The sequence below is a fragment of the Rattus norvegicus genome, chromosome 6 (assembly GCF_036323735.1).
Source record: "Rattus norvegicus strain BN/NHsdMcwi chromosome 6, GRCr8, whole genome shotgun sequence".
In the NCBI taxonomy this organism is placed as follows: Eukaryota; Metazoa; Chordata; class Mammalia; order Rodentia; family Muridae; genus Rattus; species Rattus norvegicus.
The window spans coordinates 47,621,225-47,633,414 of record NC_086024.1 but is presented as its reverse complement, the minus strand read 5'-3'; positions in this window follow the sequence as shown (position 1 = coordinate 47,633,414).

Sequence of the window (12,190 nt, the reverse complement as noted above, 5' to 3'; positions counted from 1 at the left end):
ACACACACACACACACATAAACACACATACAATGTGCAGTCACACATACATGCTAAGGCCCGGGGACCACTGTGGAAGAGGGAGCAGAAACACTCTAAAAGCCAAAGCCAGAGGTCAGGAAGGACCAGAATAAACCTCTGGCTTCTGGACATGACAAGAACAATGCACCCATGAACCCACAGCAGCTGTAGTTGCCTGCACAAGGCCTGCACAAGACCTGCTCAAGATCACTGCTTCACCAGGGATCACTGCTATGAGACGTTCTACCGGGCTCAGGAGCCCCTACCTGTAGCTGAGGAACTGTTGGCAGTCGGTGGCTGCTGGTGGAGGGAGTTGTGTTTTTGAGGGCGTGGCCCCTGGTAAATTGAACTCACTGCATAGAGTGAAGGAACAAAGGTGGGGGACATGAAGTTGGAACATGTAAAATTCTCTAAGAAATGATAAAAATAACCCACGTCTTTCTTCTCTTTCTTCCTTTTTTCTTTTCAAAAGAATGAGGCTGAGGTATAATTGCTTTCCTCCCTCCCCTCCCCCAACTCTGGGAGAGCCAGGGCTATCTGGCACCCTGCCACTCCACAGCCCTCTCCCAACACTGCCCTTTGTGGCTCTGGAAGAAAGAACACACTTTTCCAAGACTCCTTTGCCAAGGCCCATTGGTATTTCAGAGAGGGCTCCGGCTTTGCCTTCCTCTGTCCTGAGACAACTCTTAGAAGCCTGGCTGGCTCTAACCCTGTCATCGGACAGGACAAAGGAATCTAAATTCAACTAGCAGTGACCTTACCACAGGGCCATCATCCCTTCCCCAAGGCTGTGACTAACTGCTCTCAAGCTACAAGCTACTGCTTTAAATTACAATGCTTGCCTTTCCAGATCAAAACCTACAGCATCCAGAAAAACAGCCCAAGCACATGCCTTCTCAATTTGAAGACAATCTGCAGAGCCAGGGCCTCATGTTCCAGGCCAGCTCTTCCCCCAAACCCAGGCTCAGTTGGCTAATCGAATGCACTTGGCCCTTGGCAGTGCCCAGGTGGCCAACACCTGAACTTCCTGACCCCGTGTTACTAGGTGAAACGGGCCTGGCTGGTCCCTTTAAGGAAGTGGAAATGTAGCAAAAGACAAAAGCTACAGAGAATTGGGGACAAGGGGTGGACCAGGTCAGCCCCAAGGATCCATGGGAGCTGCTGCAGAAACAAAGCCCGAGCATGGAGGAAAGCGAGGGGCGGGGTCCCTCCAGCCTGCCTCTGAGCAGGTGCTATGGTGGAGAGGGCAAGATGGTTGCTGCTTTGACTGCTGGAAGGTCCATGACTTTGAAATGGTTCTTTCTGTCCTGTGGACTTGTGTTCTCACATCTGTAAAATGAGGTTAATAGTAACAGGCACCTCCTAAAGGCCCCGTAATTCAAGAGAGGATATCGGCAACGCTTTCTATGTGATGGTGGATACTTTTATCAGTGCTGTAACAAATTACCCGACACAGCAGCTTAAGGAAGAAGGAAAGATTTCTTCTGGGTCATGGTGTGAGGCACAGAAAATACCTGCAGCAGGGGCAGGAAGCAGATTACTCTATGGCGTCTGCAGTTGGGAAGCAAAGAGACACGTTACTGAGTCTCATCTCTCACCCATTTATATTCAGTCAGTCAAGGACCTTAGCCTATGTGATGGTGCTGCCCACATTTGGGGTGTGTCCTTTCACCTCAGTTCATCTAGAAACTCCCTCCTAACGGAGGGTTGCCTCCAAGGCAACTTAAGATCCTATCACGTTGATGGTCAATATTGACTGTCACAGCAATTAATCGTCATTGTGACGAGGTTCCCTAACTAGAGCAAGAGACTCGAAATTTTGAAGGCAGGATCCTCAGGGCAAGTTAGGAGTTGGGCCCCACAGACCAAATATGGAGAGAGGCACCTTCCCCTTCCTGGGCACCCACAGAATCACCCTTGGTTTCTGTGGGCCCCTGAAGAATTGCGAGAGAACCCAGAAGTATGAATTTGGCACATTTCTCAAGAGAAGTCACAATGCTTAGCTTCCCTTTTGTTTTCAGGATCCAGTGACCAAGTAGCCACCAACAAAGACCAGGGACAGCCCAGTTCCAGCCTATGTACATCGGGTGCCAAGAATCTGGTAAAAGACCGATGACTTACTCAGAGTTTCTCACCTCCCACCCCTCCCAGCAGGTTTCCTCGTATGATTGATAATCTCCATGGCAACCTGGAAGTCCTGCTCACCTGAATTCCCCACCACTGCCAGCTCTTAGAGTAATCCCCACTACACTCAGACACCAGAGATCCCTGAGCAAAGGTGATTTTGCAATGGCTTGCAGGGCTGCAAGGCGAGAACTTTGTTCCTGAAACCAGGTGCTGAGATGACAAACACTTCCCCTTAACGGTTGGGGTTTTATCAGGCAGAGCATCGGGTCTGATGAACACTAGAATCATCTACCAGACTGAAGGGAAAAGGACACCAACGGGCCAGAATGACAGACCCTGGCCTGTGGGTAGTTTCTGGAGCACTATGAGCCAAGATGGCCATTGCTTTCAGGGTTTCTACAATAGCTTGACCTGGGGATGCAGTCACTTTTTGTCATGGCTAAAGGGAAAAATGAAGGAAGAAAGAGAGAGAGAAAGACAGGAGAATTTCCCCAGACGTTCTCAGGCACTCACTTTGTACATATACACACCACACGACACACCACACACACACACACACACACACACCACCACCACCACCACCACCACCACCACCAGAGAGAGAGAGAGAGAGAGAGAGAGAGAGAGAGAGGAGGGAGGGAAGAAAGGAAGGAAGGAAGGGAGAAAGGAAGGGAGGGAGGGAGGAGAGTTGTTTGAGCCTAATCAGGGTCTGACTGTCACCTGCTAGCCACTGGTCTGTGTGCAGAGCCTTTTGTCATGTTCAAGGTGGTCATTTTAAGTGCATTTGGCAGCAAAACTGATAGGGCAAATAATCAACTGTATGTGGATCCTAGGAGTGGAGGTGCTGTGAGCACGAGGCTTTCCCAGCTCTACAAGACAAAGGACAATGGCAGGGATTGAAACTAAAGGACAAAGACACAAGCCCTTTTCATTCAACTTCAAGGACAAGTTCTTTTGCTTGGCCAGCAACGTTTGCCAACCCCTCACCTAGGCTTCTCCCTAGGGAAGACGTCTCTCAAAAGAACCCTCAAAACCGCTTTTGTCATAAGTCTAACCTTCCACAAGGTGAGACATCGGGCTTCACTATTCTCTTTAGGAGGACAGAAGGCAAAACTGGAAATAAACCACCAGGGCCAATGAGTGAAATGAGGAGCTTCCCTAAGGATTTGGTTCTCTCTGCATTCATCCACCCAGAATTCATTAACGTACTCCCTCCCTGACACTATGGGAACTACTGGGTATTAACACACGTGATGCTGTTCTGGACTCGTGGGGAGCAGTTCCAGGGAAAGATGGATACCAGCACATGAACAAGAGGGCGGAGAGCCCATGGCTACACTCAGAAGTTCAAGGCCAAGGGATTTCACCGTATGGGAAAGGGGAGAGACAGGATTAGGGAGGGTGCTACCCTAAGTGCCACAGTGAGAGTTCTAGCCTCTCCTGTCCCTGGGCCTCAATAGACTGTCCTCCATGGAAGCCAGGGCAATGGCTCAGTGGGTAAAGTGCTTACCTGTGCATGTGGGAGGGCCCAAGTTGGAGGCCCCAGAACCCACTTAGAGCTGGCATGGTGGCAAATGCCTGTAATCATGTTTCTAAGGTGGCATTGGAGAAGGAGACAGGAGAATTTCCCCAGACGTTCTCAGGCACTCACTTTGTACATATACACACCACACGACACACCACACACACACACACACACACACACCACCACCACCACCACCACCACCACCACCACCAGAGAGAGAGAGAGAGAGAGAGAGAGAGAGAGAGAGAGAGAGAGAGATTAAAATGCCCGCTGTCCAATAATATAAAACCAAAAATAAAGGTTAAGAGAAGGAACACTCATCCATTATGAGAATTTTTAAGAAAACTACCAAGGCCACTCATTGCTTTACAGGCTATTCCATTGTCTCTCTGCTTTTGGCTGAAGCAACACACCTCTCTCTACTACCATTTCTGCTGCTGATTGAAATCGATGACTACTTCGAAAAAAATAAATAACCTATTTATCTTCAAGTTCTTCAGATAGATATTCTTGTTGTAGTAATCAATTAAGGGTATTTACTGAGCTCCTCCCCAGTGGCACATCCCGTTTGACATCTGTAAACAAATCTGTAGAGATGTAGCTAAGGAAGAGGTGAAGGGCAGCAGCATCGTCTGCCTTTCCTTTCCATGTTCGCATTTCTGTCAATGTGAAGCCCAGGAAATAAACTCCTCAGGAAAAGATTTAGCCAGTCACACTTCCCTGGTGCTTTATCTTCTGTGCAAAGAGCCTGACTTGTAGAAGAAATCCAGGCAGCAGCATTTGGCAAGAGCAGGAATGATTTCAATGGGGACTGGATTTCCTCTGTCCCTGGCGAATGGGAGCGCACTTATGAGCTATGGCGGTGAATTCCGCTTATAAAGTGTCCTCATTCGCCACAGATTTGGGATGACCAGTTGATGGGTGGAACCAATATGAACTGGACAGTCTGCCCAAAACCATTCAGGCTCCACCACCCAAACAGACATGTCCAGAGACTGTACTCCTGAACCAGTGAGCCTCCCAGGATCTCCCGAGAGGGAAGACCAGCTTCCCAGGGAGCTCAGTGACAACTTGGAACTCTGTTCTCTCTCCCAGTTTACCTTAGCTATGTATGCCCTCTTCCTTTAAGGGGATGATGGAGTACACATGCCAAGACTACTAGTCCACTGGATGGTTGAGAAATGTTTGTCATTGAAAGCTGTTTCACTTCCTGCCCTATGCCTCAAAGCAGCTCTCTAATGAAGTTAGCCTTTTCTGTCGCTAACACCGCTGTGTGGATGCCCCATGCCTCCTGATTTTCATTTTCAGAACTGGGTTACGATAATGGAACACTTGGTTTCTATTGCTTACAATTAAACTTCAAGGCAGTCCAACTAAGGAGAGGAGGATGGGATATCAGGATGAGAGTAAGTGGTACAGAATGAGAGGGCCAGCCACTGGGGACAGAGCCAGCAGGCGGCAAGGACAATCGTTCATCCTGCTCTACAACATTGACCTCTGGGAAACTGAGTCCTTAGACTTTCCGTAGACTGAACAGCTAGCACCAACCCCCAAGAACAAGGGTCACCTCAACTGAAATGCATCTCTGCTCACTAAGGTCAGCCTATGACTTCCCCCAGTGACAGACACCAAAAGTAATACCCAGGATCGCTTTATATTCTCCAAACACTGCCATAGTCCTGTCGCTAAAGCCTGCTGGTGGCTGGGAGATCCTGTTGCTGCTAAAATCTGAGTCCTTTCATTGCTCACAAGTGTCTAGCTAAAATACAGACAGCTGCTATGTCTTGCATGCTAGCTCCATGCCAGGTACATGATATACAATGTACACCTGCTCATTTAATCTTCCCATGGCTCACTGCTGTCTCTCCTTACAGATGAGGAAATGTAGGCACCAAGTGGCTAAGGGACTTGACCTGGGCCAGCTGCTAACACAACTCTACCCCAGGGGTATGTGAATCCAACCCTGGGCTCCCTGTTCCCAGCATGCCATTCCGGGGCTTTCTGGTCTACCATTCTGTTTAAGAAGACTCCCTTGCCAGTGGTAGAGGTTCATTCATTCTTTCAGCAAACAGTTCGTGAAAGGGGCTCCCACATTGTAGGCCTTGGAGGTGAAGAGTCGAAGTACTAGAGTCTCCTCTGCCAGATGAGATCAGGCCCGTTCAGGGTAGCAGGATCTAGCTTTATTTGTATCAGAAAGGATTCCAGGTCCCTAACCTCTCGTCTTGATCTTTCAGTGGTGATTCAAAACCCTACCTATGAATCTGTTATAAACACCTCCCTCACCCCAAGCTATTTGTAAACTGTGGTGTGAGACATTTGTTTACCTGATAACCTCTGTTCCCTTGTTCCTTGCTAGAAGAATCCTCTCCAGGTCAGAGAGGCCATAGACCAAGCCCGGAGTGCTAGGCGCCATTGGTCAAGGCATTATTAGCATTCTGACTGCTCTCTCCCAGCCTCCCTAGTAGCTAGCAGCAGAATAGTACCCAGCATTGGCCAAGAGACCAAAGATATGGGGTGACTGTATACACAACTTTGTTTTCTGTATACAAAACTTCGTTTTCAGGATAAAGTGGGTCTCCCATAGCCTTCATCCTGCTTTTGACAACTAGGTCTGTAATAACCATGTACCAAACAGTCCATTAGACAGTTACAGGTCAACACTGAAGTGGAGCCGCAGAGAGAAAGGTCTCTAATAGATGACATCATGCCCTGCTTTTCTCACCCCCACAGTAGCCACGCCCCCACACCACCTGTCTTCCTGCAGCATCCTGCTTCCTTCACGGCTCCCTCAGGTCAGGAGCCACATCACAGGCCTGAGCACACGTGGGCACTTTGAATAACTACAGGTCTCCTAGAACCAAAGCGATTCCAAAGTGTTCAGAATGACAATTTCACAAGGGAAGGGGAGCCCGCAGATTGCAGGTTTGATGTGGCTTTGACAAAAAAGCAACTCGAACCAGTTGAGCAAATCAGGCTCGATTTGTGGCCTGCTTTCCTTGACGGCATCTCCTAAAAGCACAGCTTAATGACTCCATGAACAGTTGTGCTTTTATTGGATAAGCATAGTAAAAGTGTACAGAATAACTCTCTGCTGAAATGGAGAACTCTTTGGCTGCACCTGAACCAAGCTCATTTGTGCATTTTAAAACAATTTGCACTTGGCCTTGTGCTGTGCTGTTCTTGCCCGCACTGCCTCGATGGTGCCAGTGCAGGATTACTCTGCAGTGGCGCATACACTCCTTGCCAGGGCAGCCCCATCACCCATATGCCCTCCTTCCTGGACAAGTCACCTAACAACAATGACACTGGTCTCTCGAAAGGAGCACTGGGGGGCGAGCACTTGACAGCTTCTGAGTAGTTGAAGCGCAGAGGCAAGGACGGTAGTGAAGGGTCCAAATGGAAGTTTCCAGTGAAGCCTTCCACTGGCTGTCATCTGGTCATCATATCTTGATGGCAATGATAATGCTGATGATGGTGATGGTGTTAGCCTTCCTAAGGCCCTCCCCTTCTCAATAGGGGCAGGGAGAATGTCTTTGCAACTGTTCATTGTCCTCTCCACTGATCAAAGGCACTGAGGCTGAGGTGCATGAAATCTCCTGAGTAGACTCAGGGTTGGAAAGATGGCTCAGTGAATAATGTGTTCACTATACAAATATGAGGACCTATGTTTGAATCCCCAGAACCCACATAAAGCCAGAAATGGTAGCATTAATCTATAACCCCATCACTTCTACAGTGAGATGGGAGGTATACGCAGGAAGATGTTTGGGGCCCATCTTTGCCTAAGGCCATACTTACTTGGGAGCCTGGAAGCCTGGCACACACAGGAACAGGCAATAAGAGATCGTTTCACATGAAGTAGAAGGTGAGGACCAATTCGCACCGGAGGTAGTCCTCTGACCTCCACATGTGCTGTGTGGCACACATGCGCACATCACAGACAGTCAAGAACGTTGAGGACTGTCCAATGGCCACTTCCATATTTGCTTTGAAGAGAAGAAAGCAGACATGGTCCAGTCTATACAAAACCAAGAGACTCCCATAACCCTTTCTTGGTACAGGGCCAGCAAGTTGTAAAATAGAATTCATAAATTTATCCAAAGCTTTCAGAAGTGCATGCCAAACGCCATCTAGGACCCTTTATCTGATGAGAGACCACACATACCACATGGTCACATTCAGGAATGCATGTACACACACGGGCCAGTTGCTGTGTAGGGATAGAACTAAACTCTTACTCTCTCATTTAGATTCTATGTGTGGAATTATTCACAAACTCATAGATGAAGCAAGGCCTTAGGAGATAAAGAGACTGTTTATTGATGGGCCTGGGATGCCAGCTCAGACTTGGCCAGAGCCACAGTGTACTCCTCTCTGTTTCTAACTGCCCTCTGGATCCATAAGTGGTCTAGAGAATGAGGCAGAAGCTGAGAGGCCACATTCTCACTCTGGTCCCAGATATCTGGGACCAGTAGCTTTGGGGGCCCACCTTTGCCTAAGTCCGCAGCACCAGGGTGAGGGACGGACCTCCAGAGGTTTCCACGAAGGAGATCCGGAACGACACATGCTGCATTCTCACTGGCTGAGTCATTTCTGTTAGTTGAATCAATTTGAAATATTTTCTAGGTCAGACATCATTATAGGAAATTCAGGGAAAGCAGAGCATTCTGGGAAAGGAAAAGGAAATTGGTTACAAATGTCTCTTGGCCAGATAGAGCCATTCTTCAGACTTAGTATATTCTTCCCTACACACACACACACACACACACACACACACACACACACACACACACACAGAGGCAGGCACACTTACAGACAAATGCATGCACATGCACACACATACACACACACACACACACACACATACAATCACATAGATAAACAAATACATACAGCTGTGCATGTATTAATGGTGGAGATCAATCCTGAGAAATGGACTTTACACAATTGTGTCTTTGTGTAAACTCCCCAGAGCATACTTACACCAACCCAGCTGGAACAGTGCTGCAGGCCTCCGCTGCACGGCACAGTCCTTTTCTCTTAGGCTGTGCACCCATACAGCATGGTGCCACCCTGGATGCTGTAGGCAGCTGTAGTGCAATGTTAAGCATTCATGTATGCAGCCAAGTTTCTGATGACAAATGCATAAGCAATTTAAGCAGTGGGTTGAACTACAGAGAACGTGACCGTGCTGCTGCTGGCTGCTACTGGAATTTTCCAGCTCTGTATTAACCTTATGGGCCCAACATCCCACATGTGGTCACTAGCCAGAAAGTTCATGTAAGAGTCAGTCTCTCTCTCTCTCTCTTCCTCTCTCTCTCTCTCTCTCTCTCTCTCTCTCTCTCTCTCTCTCTCTCTCTCTCTTCCCATCCCTTATCTTCATGAATTCATATAAATGCCATGTCTACATATATATTTGTTTTTACACATTTTATTAGATGTTATAGTTTAAATCTAATATTACGTTAACATCTTTCCCTATCATTAGCCACTCTTTAAACTGATTTAATTTTTATTTGTGTGTTTCTGTGCATATGCATACATGTGCATACATGTGCATGCAGATGCACTTGGAAACCAGAACTCAATGTCACATGATTTCCTCTATCATTGTCCACCTTATTTTTCTTTGTGTGTGTGTGTGACAACATCGCTCACTGAACTTATGCTCACTGATTGGCTAGACTGGCTGTCCATCAAGCTCTAGTGATTTGTCTGTTTCTGCACCACCCCCAAACATCCCTGCCCCCAGCACTGGAGTTACCGATGTACACCACCATAACCAGCCTTTACATTGATGCTGGGGAATCTGAACTCAGGTCTTCATGCTTGCAGACCAAGTCTAGACTCACCAACTGGGATCTGTCCCAAGCCCCTAAATCAATTTTAATAGCTTTAAAATATTTTATGTATGCAAATAACAGAATTTATTGTTGGTGCCTCTATCTTAGACATTAAAATTGTTTATTTCCCATACATTTAAAAATGGAACTCAGTGCTCACAGACCTGCCCGCTCCTGAAATGAACTCCTGGGAGTTAAAGTGCCGAGCTGGGATAGAAACATCTCAAGTCACTGATCAACATTGCCGACTTGCTGTCTGGGAAGGCATTCTGTGTCATGCTGTCTTTGTCCCTTCTTGGGTGGGACAGAGAGTGCTGTAGAGTTCACATAAGAAAGAAGGGATTTCAGCTGGTAGATCTGAGGTCCACATGGCCACATCCTCTCTGAGGGAGTCAGTACTTGAAGATATGCTGAGTGGTATATTTAGTGCATGGGGACAGGAGGACAGATAGGTGACCAGAGGTGTCTTTATCAGCTAGCCTTGGGGAAGAACAGACACAGACTTGCTCAGTAGACATAGAGAGGCTCTGGGGAGCAGACCTGCTTCAGCCATAGAATACTCTGATAGGGGCCATCCTCCTGCCTCTGCAGGAAGCCAAGGCCTTCTATCTTATAAAGGTAGGAAGTATGGGTAACCCACAGGGTGACATCCTCCCCAGCAATAATGGCCTTAAAGAGGACAAGGACAGCTTGTTCATTTGTGGTCAGCAGCCTTTAACAAGGAGGAAAATGCAAATGTCTTGTTTCAGCAGGTACCCCAGGCTGGAGACAGGTGGGAGCCCCAGGGTGGGGACGATACTACCCCTTATGTGACAGTTCAGACCCAACAGTTTTGAGCTACAGACAACAGTTTTCCTAGGTTTCTTCAAAGTTTTTAAGCGTTTCACTATGCTTTCTAAGACTGACGGACCTGACATGCATTCAACGTGAGGTGAATGGCAGCCATGTGGGGGATGCTTTTCTTGATTCATGGGCTTTGGTGTGGGACAAGGGATGGGGATACCAAGGTGGCAGTTGTCAGATCTCAAGTTCGCTTCTCACTCACAGCCTCAGAACCCAAACTCTCCTGAACACAACATCATTTAGCAACTATAAGATCTGTGAGCCACTGATTGACTGCATCATAAACTGGGAGCAGGATGGGTAACTCAGTGAGGTTGAGAAATCCCAGTTTAGGCTTCCTAAACATATTATTGCTTATTTAAGATTGGCCTTGTTGCCAGAAATTAACAAATAAAAATGTATTTTGACTCTTTAAAAGTGTACTGGGAATACATAAATCTACTTTTGCATAAAAGTAGAGCTTAGTTATCGATATGATGGTGAGAAATGAAATATAAGACATTTCCACAATGTTTAAGGCCTAAAGAGTGAGTTAGAGGCTGGGAAGATGGCTTGCTGGGTGAATCACTTTCTACACAAGCGTGAAGATCTGAGTTCGAGTCCCTAGAACCCTCATAAAAGATGGATGCCATAGCATATCTGTAACCGCAAACCCCTACAAGAAAGACAAGAGGCAGAGGCAGGAGCTCATAAGCCAACCAGCATGGGTAGCCAAAAACAAAAAAGAGACCTGTCTAAAAAGGTTACCCTCTGTCCTTGACATGCATCACATGACATGGTGGAGCTGGGAGAGTAAATTAGAAGTCTAAATAACCCAACTCGTGTAACATTACCTGCCTGAATCTTCCTCTTTAAGCGCCTATCCAGCCATCCACTTGAAAGCATAGTTACCAACTACCAAATGCATATACTGTTAGCACGCAATCTTAAACTGTGCAAGCTCTGTGATGTGGGTGATATTGTTTTTCCCATGCAGACGACTTTTTTATTGTGGTAAGAACTCTCAATATGAGATTGCCCGTGTTAACAGACATGTAAGTATTCCAGAAATTACTGCTCACGAGCGGTCCAATGTCTATAGTTTATCCACTCAGCTACAGGGAAACCTCCTGCCAGTCCCTTGTCTCTTCATCTTCTGGTATTCCATTCATCGAGTCTGTGAATGTGGTTACTTCCAAATGCCGTGGTACATGAAACCATATAGTGTTCGTTTTCTGTGGCTGGCATATTTTACTTAGCAAATGTCCTCAAGACTCACGCGTGCTATTATCTATTATAGAATTCCCTTCTTCTTGAGGGATACATAATATTCCAAAGAATAAAAAATAGATAAAAAATATTTTAGGTGTCATATTTTCTTTACACGTCTTTCTGTCGATGAACATTTATTCTGGCTGTTTCTACATCTTTCCTATGTGGGCATTGTGATTAAATCCATTTAACAGATGAGTCAACTGAGGGTCAGAGAAGTCAGGAAACCCTAAAATTCAAGTAACCTTGTCAGACCGGGCCTTAACTAGCTCTCTACCTCCTCCCTGCCTCTAACTTGTGTACCTCAAGCATTAGCAGCCATGCAGAGGTCCTGTCGGGCTTGTCACTGCGAAGAGAGGCAGGCCAGGCTAAGTCATACTATTCTAAAGGCCCATTCCTACCATTCCACACGGTCTTCCTCCATCCTGCAATGAAAACACACAGGGGAGAGGTGTAAAATTCTTATCATTTGTGGCCAGGCATGTTTTGTACCAGTATGGTCTGTTTCCTTGAACTGACAGGTGCTAAGTAGGCCGCTGGCTTCCAAGGATGTCCCAGCCAGAGAGAGTGGAGTGGTGAGA